The following is a 14,206-nucleotide window of genomic DNA, read 5'->3' on the forward strand; positions in this document are numbered from 1 at the left end:
TAACATTCTGATCATGAAGCCAAATTACCGGTATAGAACAATTTTCTCCTTTGAACAATGCATACCTGTCAACCGGTTGCGATTTTAATGTAGGGGGAAGTTCTGGTCGTAGCAGCAAGGGGTCTTTCGATTGCCTAACTGGAGTCGCTGTTTTGTTGGTTTTACATGTTGGAAGATTCGTACAATGTTGGGTACCCGTTTAAAAAAAGACAATTAACAGCGTTTTCAACCGTTCAGGTTCTACACACTGAACACTGGAGCGGGAATCGAACCTCTCACAATAAGCTTAAGCACTCGGCCACGAAGTCCTGTTCCTTCGTATGGAGCTCAACCCAAGTAACATTGCTGTTGATCTCTGGTCACGTCTGAACAGGAAATAACATACACATTTGGTAAAAAAATGGATTAAATCATTCTGCGAAGTTGTGTTCAAAAAGTTTTGTCTATAATTTTGTGGAAAAAATCGCTGAAAAAAACGCAATGAACTCCAAAAAGAAAAATTGCATAGCAATGAATAAAATTTTCCAGAAATTTTGACTAGCTCATGTGATTAAGTTTGCTTAAAAATGGTGCATTCGTTCGTGATAAAATTAAAAAAAAAACACACACATTTTTTTGTATACATTAACTGCTCTAGACAAGGAAAGTTGATCCAAATAAAAAAATCCATTTTGCTTTTTTTCATATAGCCTGGAGGCCTGCAGCATACGTGGCACAATCTAAAAAAAATTGCAATACTGGATTAAGGAACTTTTTACATCTTATGACAGAATTCGGTCATAGAAGTACAAAAAATTAGACATTCGCGGATAGGACGTCCTAGATAATCCAAATTATTGCGAAGTTTTGATCATCATATTTTTAGGTTAACAGTGACGTATAGGATATATCATCGAAAGATTTGTATTCAGAATTAGTCATAATGCTTAATCACATCACATGAACTGCTAAACAGCATATACAAGGCATAATAAGTTCTCCAAAGCATCCTGAAGAATTGATCTTAAAGCTCTACTTGCTGAATGAAATGTTTATCGTTGTCCCAACCAAATGAATGAATATGAAGAGCTTCGGGAGTCCTCACATCATCATGAGCAGAGAATCCAAACACATAAAGCATCAAACGATACAGACAAAACAGTTGCTACGACTCCAATGACAAACTCGCTCTGTAACATAGCTCGATCGGAGTGGTAGAAGGATAATGATATATTGCTTGCCTGCTTTGTTGCAATCAGGGTGCCTTGCATTCATTTTGGCTAAAAAAATATTTTATGAAATCATGGAATAATAAGATATTATGATGATATTTTGTATGTGCAAGTAACAAGAAAAGATGGTAAAATTTGAGTTTGACACATAAATCCTGCAAATTTAGCTTTGACAGAGTCATAATGGGCGATTTTCTGATCGCCTCTTCGCGAAGAGTGAAGAGCGAAGAGTGGGTGAGATAACTTGCAATCAGTGTTGGCAAAATCATCAATCAAATTATATTTTTCCACTCTCATACGCTCTCAATATCACGCGTGATATTGGAACAAAATATCATGCTTGATATTGATTTTACAAGCTCCTTAGATATTGTGAGACTATTCACAATGTGCAAAAATAAATTAATTAATTTATCTTTATTAGGGAGGCTTTCAGCCTTGGGCTGGTTCGCCTTATTGCAAAAATCAAGCGGAGAGTTGACTAGACACAAAAATCATTCCGTTGCACATCGTATTCTTAAGTGGACCCTACACGATTACTTTTATTGATAATAATCGTATTGTCAATACATTCTATATTGACGTCAATATATCGAGATTGATAATATTTCTGAATTCACATCATCAATATTATTGTCAATAATTCCCCTTCGCGTCAATATATTGATGCGTGTGGGGTTTGCTTTAGAAAGAGAAAGTATAGTTTGCTATCTCATTTTACCGTTCACCGATGACAGACAAGAAGTGACTGCTGCCAGCCGTTATGGGAATTTCGTTTGCGTTCGGGTTTAAAGCAAAAATCATTAAACTCAATCTCACCACAGTTTGTTGAGATTTGCAGCTGGTGAGTTTAGTAAGCTTGATATTCCGAGCTGCAATATCACAGCTTGCAAAATCAACCGTTGCACAGTGGTTGAAAAGTCCATTTTGACGCTCTTAATTAATAGCACCATGGAGAGCGGATTTAGAGTAATGACGTCTTCAACAAAGTTGATGAGTATAACATGCTTCATATTTTTAAGGCATGAATTTTGTGATTAATCCCCCTAAAAGTGAAATGAAAAATTTATTTTTCCACAATGTCGAGATAAATGGTTGACGTCTTGAGCAAAGTTGTAGCAAAAATGATTACAAACAACTTTGCTCAAGACATAAAAGACCTAAATTTCACTCAAATCGAGATAGAGAGCGTTGTTTGAGGACGGACCCCCCAAAAACACGTTTTTCATCAAAACACATATTTTCTTTAATTTTAGGTCCTCATTATGTTCAACAAAGTTGATTGGTATACTAAAATACACATCGTTTTAGAACATACTATACCTGCATCATTTTAATAGGATGAGTTATTGATAAATTTTCTTCTATTTTCCTCATACTTTGGCCTTGCGTATCTTTCCTAGGTGCAAGAAGGTGCAAAATCAAATGCATCTAAAACTACATTAAAAGAGCTTTCAAATGGTGGTAAATTTGTCCGTCCACGACCATCTGCTAGGGAGTTGTGAATGCTTCTATATCTTTACTATCGTTATCATAACCATTAATATAATCATTATCGTTTCCTTCAGCTTCTTCTGCTAGCAGCTGTTTAGCATCGCTCGACAATGGCTTCTCGTGCTTTTTAGGCCATCCACGAATGCTAGTAATCAGTATCTGATAAAACTAGGAGCCAGTTCAATAGATCACGATTTGTAAGCGATCTTGATTGCTTGCGGGTATTGAACTCTTGGTATCTGTTAAATAAAATAATTTATTCGTTGTTATTTTGGTTAAATACATGTACCTCTTCCAATCCTTGTTCCTTGCCTCCTGTGCTTCCTCAGAAAGCTGATCGATTAGAACAAAGAAATGTTCAATCACGGCTGATCCATGTATCAATACTTTATGAATACTAGCTGGCAAGTAATACCAGGTTCGATAGGTTGGTGTTGATTAACAAAGCCAAAGCTTGTAGATCTGTGTATTCGGGTATAGGGTTGCTCAAGGACTTCTTCAAAGAATGAACCAACTTATTTTCATCTGCAGGACGTGCGTGAGAAACGGTTTTCAGGATATCCGTCACCTCTTTCTCACCTGATTCTCTCATCTTCATTTGTGTCGCAAATGCTAGTTCATTAAGATAGTAGCTATTCCGAACCTCTGCAGTTTTCTTCCTCTACGTTGTTTCACAACATTCTTCGAAAGGAACAACCTTCCGTCCTGCCATACTTTTTGCATTTTCAGAAGTAGACGGAAGCAAATTTAAAACGTTTTCAGGAAGCGTAAACAGCTTACTAAAATACTCGGCGTGACACTTGACAACCATGCACGAGCATGTTTCCAGATAATATCATTTTACTTCAAAGCCCTGCTCTCGTAGCTTCCTCTGCTGTCCGGTTTCTTTGACAGAATTAGTCTCTCTCTCCTTCGCTTGGCTTCCACAGTTCTTCTATCTTATACCTTTCATATACTTTCACAATTCTCTATGAACATTTCAAATGGTCCTATCTGCTTTGATCGATACTCTTCATCGACTTTCTCTTTTGATAACCACTGCTATGCAAACAGATTTCGCGCTAATTATTCAACATAGTTTGATAAAGGAGATTCTTATCTAGCATCCAAAACGTGAAATACAATAGCGAAAGGTTTTGAAGCTGAGTTAATAACGGAAAAGTCGATGAAGAGAATCGATCAATGCAGATAGGAGCTTTTGAAATGTTTATCTAGAATTGCTTTACACTCAAAAAATTTCACACGTTTGATTGAAGTGTTTAAACACTTGATTTTTTAAATGCACAGTCACATTTACTTTAAGTGTATTTCACCTTGGTTCGATGTGCTATACACGTTAATTTAGAGTGTTTAAAACTTTGAAATGTTGAAAAATTTTCACTTTCTATTCAAGTGTATTGCACATTGAATCACGCTACTGTTCAAAACAGATGGATTTAAAGTGTTTTGCATTTCAATACGATGTGAATTGCTTGCTCAGAAAGGTAAACATCGAAAACAAGAGTTGTGACTTTATCCTATTAACCCGCCTCATATATGAGAACAACCCTGGCACAGTGAGATAGAACGAAGACTCCGGCAACAGCACACCCCAACAGTCCATGATCGAATCCCAAATCAGACCCATTAAAAAGACATGTGAAAGCTCTGGCCTCTGGCAGTTTTGATTACATATTTGTCGTTTCAATTTTTAGAGTCGGTAAAGTAGAAGTCGATAAAGTAGAATATTGTAGAATATTGAACTATGGTGTGCAAAGCTATTGATATCACCATATGAGAAACATAGAATCCAAGTGTGTCACAATTCAAATCCATAGTGTTCAGGCATGGTTCATAGCATAAGATTCACACATGAAATGGATGTGTTTCACAATAAGCGCAAAAGTAAGTGTGAGACACATGGTGATTTTTTTTTCCATGGTGCTATTAATTAAGAGCGTCAAAATGGATTTTTCAACCACTGTGCGTTGGTGAGATTTGATTTTTTTGATATTTTCCCAACACTTCTTGCAATATACATGGTGTTGACGGAAACTCTGTAGCTCTTTACTCATATGATAAAATCCATAAGAAAACATATAACTGTGCGTGAAACATGGCGGACTTCGTGCTATCCTTTCTCCACCGAAAAATCCCAAAAGAAACTGTCAATCTTTGCTAGAAGAGACAATTTTTGGACGGTGCCGTCAACGCCAATAGCTTGATCTGAATCGAGAAAAGACATAACAAAAAAATCCCATTAACACACGTGTATCAACTTCTGCCATAGAGGTAACACTAAGACCAGAAAGTCCCGAAGAAACGTGCTCAACTTTTTGGCTCAGCTCTGGTACTCTATTCGGTCCCAAGCTAATCAATGCACCCCTCGAAACATAGGAAAATCCACGAACCCCTCATTTTATCTGTCAAACTTTCATAGCGAATCAAAACAAATATAGTGTAGTACTAGAATGTAGACTAGAATGGGGTTCGTTAATCGATTTGCTTGGGACCAATAGGCTAGTCAAGTAGTGAGCCAATTTAAAATCGTTAATTTCGTATTGATTGTTGCTTCTGCTTTGCTTCGTGAAGCAGCTTGCCAACAATTTGCTCGTTTCCTTCTACCTCCCCGAGTGAGCTGTGTTGCATGGGCTGCTTGTCATGAAAAAAAGGAAGAATCTTATATCATTATTGCTTTCCTCTTCTGACATAGCGTTATCATTCGGTTCGGTGATCGCTTGTCATTTAGTCATTTGGAGATATTTTTGATTCCTTGATCATGAGAGATTTATATGTGCTTATAAGATATCTTGGATTCTCCAAATCATTTAGCACCTCGGATCGTGATGTTTTAGATAGATTCAACAAGAATTTAAGATGTTCGGACTAAATTGTTATACCTTTACAGCTTCGTGGAGCCCCAGAACATCATAAGAGATATATTGATGTAATAACACAATATTTCAAATTATCCTGGTGTTTAGATATTGACGTTCAACGTCCTCAATAAATTCTGGTACAATGTTCTGAGTTACTTCACGAATTTGTAGAGCATCGTTGGACTTCAACACATCATGTTTGACATAATTTGCATAAACAAGATATATATTTTTCTTACTTAAACTGCCTGGAGATCAGATATTAAAATTCTATGGAGTCAATCAGGTATTGTACGTAGTCCAGACTATATGTATGAGCCTGTAGAGCTGCATGGAGCCCCATAATAACATGTGAGATAGATTGTTGTAATAACAAAGTATTCCGGTATGTCCTAATCCTAGAGGTTAACATTATCCTGGAGGATATTATTCGGAATGTCCTATTTATCCTGGAGGTAATCTTGAGGTTCTACAGGATCAACAAATTCTTGTACGATGTCCTGATTTATTATATGAATCCGTATAGCTTCGTGGGACCTCATCAACTCATGCGGGATATTAGTTGAACCAGAGCAGTTCCACGCCAAATGACGAATCAGAAAAATTCGACCTTCTCCGACTTGTATGCAACTTTGCATAATTGTTTGTTATGGGCAATGATTCACATTTTTGCTAAAAATTCTGCCATTTTGATCTTGTAAAATTTTCAGAATGGCTTCTTTGAAATTAAAAAGTACTATGGGGTTGTATGCAATGGTGACGTAGGACCAACAATCAAAACGAAACTAACGATTTTAAATTGGCTCACCACTTTAGTAGCCTATTGGTCCCAAGCAAACGATTAACGTACCCTATTCTAGTTGAAATTCTATTACTACACTATGTTTGTTTTGATTCGCTATGAAAGTTTGACAGATAACATCAGGGGTGTGTGGATTCATGCAGAACATGCAGGGGTGAGTGAAATAGCTTGGGACTGCTTGGGACCGTTGTTCTGGTACTGAGTGAGCCAAAAATAATAATGATTTTCTTCGGACCCAGTGGTCTTAGAGTTACCTCTATGGTAGGACTACGTGGTCTTATTTGTTAACTGCAGCAGGAGCTTGTGTTTTGCATAGGAATAGGAATTTGAGTGGGGTTCTCTCTGTTTATACTTGACATAGATGGCCCACACCAACTCACAAAGAGCTACTGATTCTCCTTATATGGATGCTCATGTGGGCTGCAGCTCGCTGCTTGCAGGCAGTCTTTCGTTGTGTACTGGAAAACAGCACCACATCCACGCGGTGGTTGAATAAACACCGTTTGGTGAGACCGGATGGAATTCAACATTGAAATCTGTGTTAGGGAAATTGCTTTCGCAGGCAATCGGTGATAATTTTAATTATCATTGCAACAGATGAACAGTCGTGCAATTTGCAATAGTGACATTTTGAAAAATGATAAAGTCCTAATTTTACCAGAGTCGTTGAAAAAATTCCTATCGATTGGCGTATTAAGAATTAAAATCCATCATCTCTGGATCAAAATCAGACCACCAGCTTTTGTACACAATGGCTTCTCTGGATGATTTTTAGGAATTCAAGGCCCGCACCAACTTTACCGTCGGGTAGAGAAAGTCTTACCCTACCTGATAGTGATGTTGATTTGCGTGGGCGAGACTTGACTTTCAAAACATCATCAAAAAAAAATCATTGTTTACAAAAGTTGTTACGCGCTAATTCTAGCTCTATCTTGATATGATAACCGACATTCGATTGATGATCTTAACAAATGTCCAAAAAATACTCTTTTACAAATGAATTGTGGTCCTGAAAAGGACCGTTTTGTCGTGATGGTTGAGTAATGCTGAGCTATTAGAGTGTTAAACACAGATGAGGCTGGTGAGCTGTATGTTGTTTGGAATGAGGGCGACGCGCTTGGCATAGATGGTCCACAGCGACTCACGAAGAGCTACTGATTCCGATCAATAGCGGTGCGGCTTTTTCTTCCTTCTATGGATGCTCATGTGGGCTGCAGCTCCTTACTTGTCTTTCGTTGTGTACGATGTGTACTGGAGAACAATATTCAACGCCACGCGCCACCAGTGCGCTGCTGTTGATGCCGACGACCGGACACCACCACACACGGTGATTGGAACTGAATCCGATCAGCGGTTGAGTCCAGCCTTGCAATTTGCTGGGAGCCTTTCGTTGTGTACTGGAGAACTCTACCACTCACCACGCGGTGATTGAATAAACATCGCCTGGTGACACCGGATGGAATTCTACTTTGAAATCTGTGTTTGGGAAATCGCTTTTCACAGGCAATCGGTGATAATTTTAATTATCATAGCAACAGTTGCATATTCGTGCAATTTTCAATAATGATATTTTGAAAAATGATTAAGTCTTAAATTTAACAGATGCGTAGAAATATATTTGATCGATTGGTGATAAAATTGTTGAAATTGGTCCAGGGGAAGCTGAGTTATTGATGTTCAAAATCTTTCATAATTTTGTTACATGTTCCATTTTCGTTTTTCACAAAATGTACCCTCATATAGAAATCACAGACGTAGTCCTACGTCAGAAAATAAATTGCTCGGACACTTTGATGGAAACGACGTCTGACTTTAGTAATTTCAAGTAAAAATAAAAATAAAATGTTAAAGTTCTAAATATCTCAAAATGTGCTAGTAGGATGTTTAACTAAAAAAAAAGCTTACTGTTCGAAGATCAGAGTAGATTCGATTTTTAAATCTGTGTTAGGGACAGCGCTTTTCGCAGTCAAGCGGTGAAAATTTTCATTATTATAGCAACAGTTGCACATTCATGAAATTTGCAATAGTGACCTTTTGAAAATTGATAAATTATTCATTAATGCAGCTTTGTAGATGACATTCCAATTGATTGGCTAGTTTAGAATTAATATCCATCCGCTATTGACAGAGGTATAAGCGGTCAAATCCTGACCACTTTTCGTAGCATGGTTGATTTTGGTTTTTTGATATTTCACCCCCTATATGTTTCAAAAAGACGTAATCCTACGTAAAAAAACTAGGTACGTCTGGTTTAGGTGAACGGACAATAACGAATGAGTTTATTTCTCTAATTATTAAACAGCTAGCTTCTACCAGACTACTACCAACAATCAATACGAAACTAACGATTTTAAATTGGCTGACTACTTGACTAGCCTATTGGTCCCAAGCAAATCGATTAACGTATCCCATTCTACTATAAATTCCAGTACTACACTATGTTTGTTTTGATTCGCTATGAAAGTTTGACAGATAAAATGAGGGGTGATTTGATTTTTCTATGTTTCGATGGGTGAATCGATTAGCTTGGGACCGAAGAGAGTACCAGAGCTGAACCAAAAAGTTGAGCACGTTTCTTCTGGACCTACTAGTCTTAGAGTTACCTCTATGCTACTACCATAGAGGTAACTCTAAGACTAGTAGGTCCTGAAGAAACGTGCTCAACTTTTTGGCTCAGCTCTGGTACTATCTTCGGTCCCAAGCTAATCGATTCACCCCTCGAAACATGGGAAAATCCACGAACCCCTTATTTTATCTGTCAAACTTTCATAGAGAATCAAAACAAACATAGTGTAGTACTAGAATTCCGACTAGAATGGGATACGTTAATCGTATGCTTGGGACCAATAGTGGCTAGTCAAGTAGTTAGCCAATTTCAAATCGAAAGTTTCGTATTGATTGTTGCTACTATAGTTTCCGTTTCCTCACAACACTCCTCCTAAATTCCTAAATCAAACTTATAAGTTTGCGAATTATGCCAATTGTTTCGTAGTTTCACACATACCAACTTAGGAAAACTATTTTTTTCTAAAAATAAGTTGGGTAATATGTTTGGAGTTTCAGATTCGTTTGATATTTATTATGCTGATTCACTGGAATTCTACGTATTGTTTTTTTTTTCGCTCCGCCTCCTTTCTAGCGAAAATTGATTTCTCTCTCGTTCCATACGGACGAAGTACGCTGTAATCGCACAACGACGCGATATAATGCGCACTACTTACGACCAGGGATGGAAAATCATTTACTTTCATTTCGTGCATTTATTTCGTGCATTCATTTCGTTCATTTGCCTCTAACTTTTTTCATCAACAAAATATCGTAAAATAATGTATGAAACTTTTGTAGCTTATAACTAAAATCTGTATCTCTTATGAATGATTAAATAGAGCTGGCAGAGCATGTTATTGTTTTTCAGTGAATGCAATTTACATTCACTGAAAAACAATGGTGGGTTCTTATCGCTCTGATTTATCATGCATTAGAGGTACAGATTTGAGTTGTTTACAAAAGATGTAGCTAATATCAAAACCTACAAAACCATTAAACACTATTTTATGGAATTCTATTGATGAAAAAAGTTAGAGGCAAATGAATGTAAATGAATGCACGAAATGAATGTAAATGATTTTCCATCCCTGCGTTACGACACTACCGTATGCGTACATCGTACAAATAAGGTTCCCGTTTCACCTGTGCATACAATGCCTTGGTTTTCTTTGCATGCACGTAATCTATAGCTCATACCGTAGTAGGTTGTGTATAAAAGAAAATGATTTACTTAGGCTGTGAACCATTTGCCGATTTAAATTTAACTCGTGGTTAAAAGTGACATTTCTAGCGTTATGGTGTTTGGATTGGTGGCTTCCGATGGCAAAAATGGACCCAGTGTTCATTCCAGAAGGCGACAAGGTCAACACGGAGGTCTACATCGGGATTTTAAGTAAGTATGTTCTTCCGTGGATCAAAGAACAGTACATTTCGATCCAGTTCGGGATATTTTGGCTAGACGCGATCTGGAGTTTATGCAACTCATATATGTTTTCTTTAAGAATATTAACCATAGATTGTAAGTTTGATTAACCTTGTGTTTAGTTTGTATTTTGTGTATCTGTGTGTGTATTTTTTTTGTAGATTTGTTTCTGTAATAATTGTTTAATTACAGAGTTGATATAATGTCGATAGAATTAAGTATATGTTTTAGAAATAGTGAAATCATCACATCATACATCATTGCCATTTATCTTCCTCCCAATTCGTCCCTCGACCTGTATTACGGTCATGTGAACGCAGTGCAGCTAATTTCGGAAAACTCGTCAACAGCTGATGTGATTCTGACACTAGGAGACTACAATCTTCCAAGTTTACGGTGGCAATCAGACGATGACGTGAACGGCTTTATCCCGTCAAACGTTTCCTCAGAAATAGAACGTTGCCTCACAGAAAATATTTTTGCCTCTGGTTTGCGTCAGGTCAACGATGTTGTGAATACTAATGGCAGACTCCTCGATCTTGTGTTTGCCAATCTACCGGAGTACTTTGACCTCATTGTACTCTCAACTCCACTTTTACCAATTGACGACCATCACGCACCATTTATCTTGCTTCTTGACGAAAGCTGTAATGGCACAATCACAACGGACGATGGGGATGTGAGATTCAACTTTAATTTTCAGTCGTGTGATTTTGGTCGTTTGGATGACGTGCTCTCAAACATCGAATGGGATGCTCTACTGCGACGGGAATCATTGGACGAGTCTGTATCAGCTTTCTATGATAAACTTTACGAAGTTCTTAGTGACCAAGTACCTCAAAAGAGACAACGAGCTTCTTCAGTCTACAACAAGCCATGGTGGACCTCTGAACTACGTCATCTACGAAACGTCCTCAGGAAAGCACGCAGCCATTTCTTTCTGATGAAGTCCGATGGTGAGCGGAATAACCTTCAGGAAGTGGAAACAACGTACAAGGCACTTCTCTTTTACACGTATGAAAGTTACATGGCTAAGATTCAATCAGATGTCAAGCAAAATCCTTCATGTTTCTGGAATTTTGTCAGAAGCCAAAAATCGGCTACTCGCATTACAACTAACGTTAAATACGACGAAACCATCGCTAGCTCTAAGTCGGAAGCAGCAAGCCTATTCGCCAAGTTCTTCGAGAGCGTATTTAGCAAATCATCGCCTGTTCCTCGCTTCAACCGCTTTGCCCATATTGCTTCACCAGACATAAATCTACCCGACGTTCAGTTTTCCGTTGTCGAAGTGGTGAAAGCCATTGAAGAACTCGACGTTGATAAAGGACCTGGAATGGACGGTATACCACCCTTGCTGCTAAAGAATTGCTCCACCGCACTTGCATCTCCCATAACATCTCTATTCAACCGTTTGCTGCATGACAGGATGTTCCCAGTGGCTTGGAAATCAGCTTCTATCATTCCAATCTACAAATCCGGCAACTGTAATCGAGTCACGAACTATCGAGGTGTTTCTGTCTTGTGTTGCTTGAGCAAAATTTTCGAAAAACTGGTGCATAACGTTCTGTATAACGCCGTATCTTCATTAATCTCCGGCAGCCAACATGGTTTCATGAAACAACGCTCCACGACTACAAATCTGATGTGTTACGTCAACACCTTGTCTCGCGAAGTTGAACATGAACAACAAGTTGATTCGATTTATATAGATTTCGCCAAGGCCTTCGACACTGTACACCATATCTTGGTCATAGACAAAATGGTACACATGGGGTTTCCGGAATGGATAACGCAGTGGTTGTTCTCGTACCTGTCGGACAGAACCGGTTGTGTTGTAGTGAATGCGGCACAATCCCAGCCGTTCAACATCACGTCCGGTGTACCCCAAGGAAGCGTTCTTGGGCCGCTGATCTTCAATATCTTCGTAAATGACTTGTGTATGCTGCTCTCTTCTTTTAACCTTTCTTTTGCCGACGACTTGAAGATTTATCGTGTCATCACTTCTTCAGAAGACTGCATGGCGTTGCAAGAGGACATAAACGTTATGCTCGTTTGGTGTAGCGATAATGGAATGCGCGTGAACAGGGACAAATGCAAAGTTATTTCGTTTACGCGACGCACCAGGCCCATTGTCCATCAATTTAAAATGGAATCCGTCATACTGGAGCGAGTTCTATCGATTTGTGATCTGGGCGTTACTATTGACTCAAAATTGAAGCTTAACGAACATGTAGCTATTATAAGCGCCAAAGCATTTTCTGCACTCGGATTCATTCGTCGACATGCTTCAGATTTTACTGATGTGTACGCCATCAAAACGTTATATTGTTCGTTAGTGCGAAGTATCCTGGAGTATGCTGCTCCTGTATGGACACCATTCTACGCGACGCAGATCTCAGCAATTGAGCGTGTGCAGAGGAAATTCATACGATTCGCTCTACGCCAGCTTCCCTGGAATGACCCAGTAAATCTTCCTTCTTACCCCGACCGATGCCGATTGATCAACTTAGAAAGTCTGTCATCGAGGTGAATTAAAATGCAGCGTATGTTCGTGTTTGATGTCATCTCCCAATTCAGGAGGTATTGACTGTCCTGCACTTCTTGAGCAGATACCGATCAACATTCCTCCACGTCGCTTCCGAAGTTCACCTCTACTGGGTTCATCTCTACTGGCAATTCCGTACCACAGGACGAACTATGGGCATCACAATCCACTTGATTCGTGTCTCCGGGCTTTTAATGACGTTGACGACAAATTCGATTTTAACATGTCCAAAACTGTATTTTCACATAGGATTAGGAATTAAGTCTAGAAAATAGTATTAAGTAGTTCAGTCTGTGCGACTTAGCCGAAGGCGGTGATCGTAAATAAATATTCCAAATCTCCTTTTCCCTTTCCCGATCCAAACATTTGTCATCCACTAATCTCGAGAAGACCGCGAGTAATCGGTTCAAATGCTTTAATTTTAGATTTAAGACATTTATAATGTATAAAGAAAATGATAACTTGGCTCTGTTATGTTTATTCGATTGAGCCTGTACAAATTAATTAATTAACAAAAAAAAAACAAAAAGTACATTTCGAAGCCAAATGTTGTATTTCAACAAGATGGGGCTCCGTGCCACCCTCGAACCGCACTCAGAAGTGGTTGCAGGAACATCTTCCGTTCTGGGCGAAGGATATGTGGCCGCCATCCAGCCCCGATCTTAATCCGCTGGATTACTCAATATGGTGCGTCATGAAGGCCAAGGCCTGTTCTAAACGCCACCCGAGTACAGCAAGCCTCAGACAAACATTGACCCGTACCTGGAGATAAATGGATCCAGACTACATTATTAGAACCTGCCGTGCATTCCGGAAGCGTGTGGAGGCCGTAATTGCAGCAAGTGGAAACTCGATCGATGATTAACATAGTTTAAGACTCTGAGAAACATCCCCCCTTTGAATAATAAAAAAAAACTCGAAAACGAATTTTTGAGATTTTTTTTAAATTTTGACATTGCTCAATGGTGCAAACATTATCACGCATACGGTATGTATAACCTGAGTGGTGCGGAGTCGATCGCATTCAGTTTTCAAGTTATTTTATTTGAAAAATATTAATTTTCTTGCCTTTATTTACATCCTCTGGTAGTTTTTCTCCAGGGCTAAAATGAGAACTCGTTCCTAACATTACCGTTATTTGTTTACAATTGCTTAAGCCAATATTTTGAAAAGTTTGGAATAAGCTTTAAAATGGTTATCAAGTAAGAGACTGCTCAATATCAAGTCAAATGATCAAATTTGTTTTCGCAGATTTTCCTCAGACCCGTTTATTTTGATGCTTAAGTTTTCTTTGTTAAGTATGTTTACAATCATTAGTGTTTA

At 38.4% G+C, this 14,206-nt stretch overlaps 1 protein-coding gene across 1 annotated transcript in view; it reads right to left on the reverse strand.

The window, feature by feature from the left end:
• The window catches only part of LOC135699200 (carboxylesterase 1C-like), a 39,687-nt gene that overhangs the window by 11,684 nt on the left and 13,797 nt on the right, over positions 1 to 14,206 (reverse strand). The gene's annotated exons all lie outside the window — the stretch shown is intronic.

The sequence above is a fragment of the Ochlerotatus camptorhynchus genome, unplaced genomic scaffold (genome assembly GCF_037179485.1).
Source record: "Ochlerotatus camptorhynchus isolate MF236.1 unplaced genomic scaffold, CSIRO-AGI_Acam_v1.1 ptg000010l, whole genome shotgun sequence".
Taxonomy (NCBI): domain Eukaryota; kingdom Metazoa; phylum Arthropoda; class Insecta; order Diptera; family Culicidae; genus Ochlerotatus; species Ochlerotatus camptorhynchus.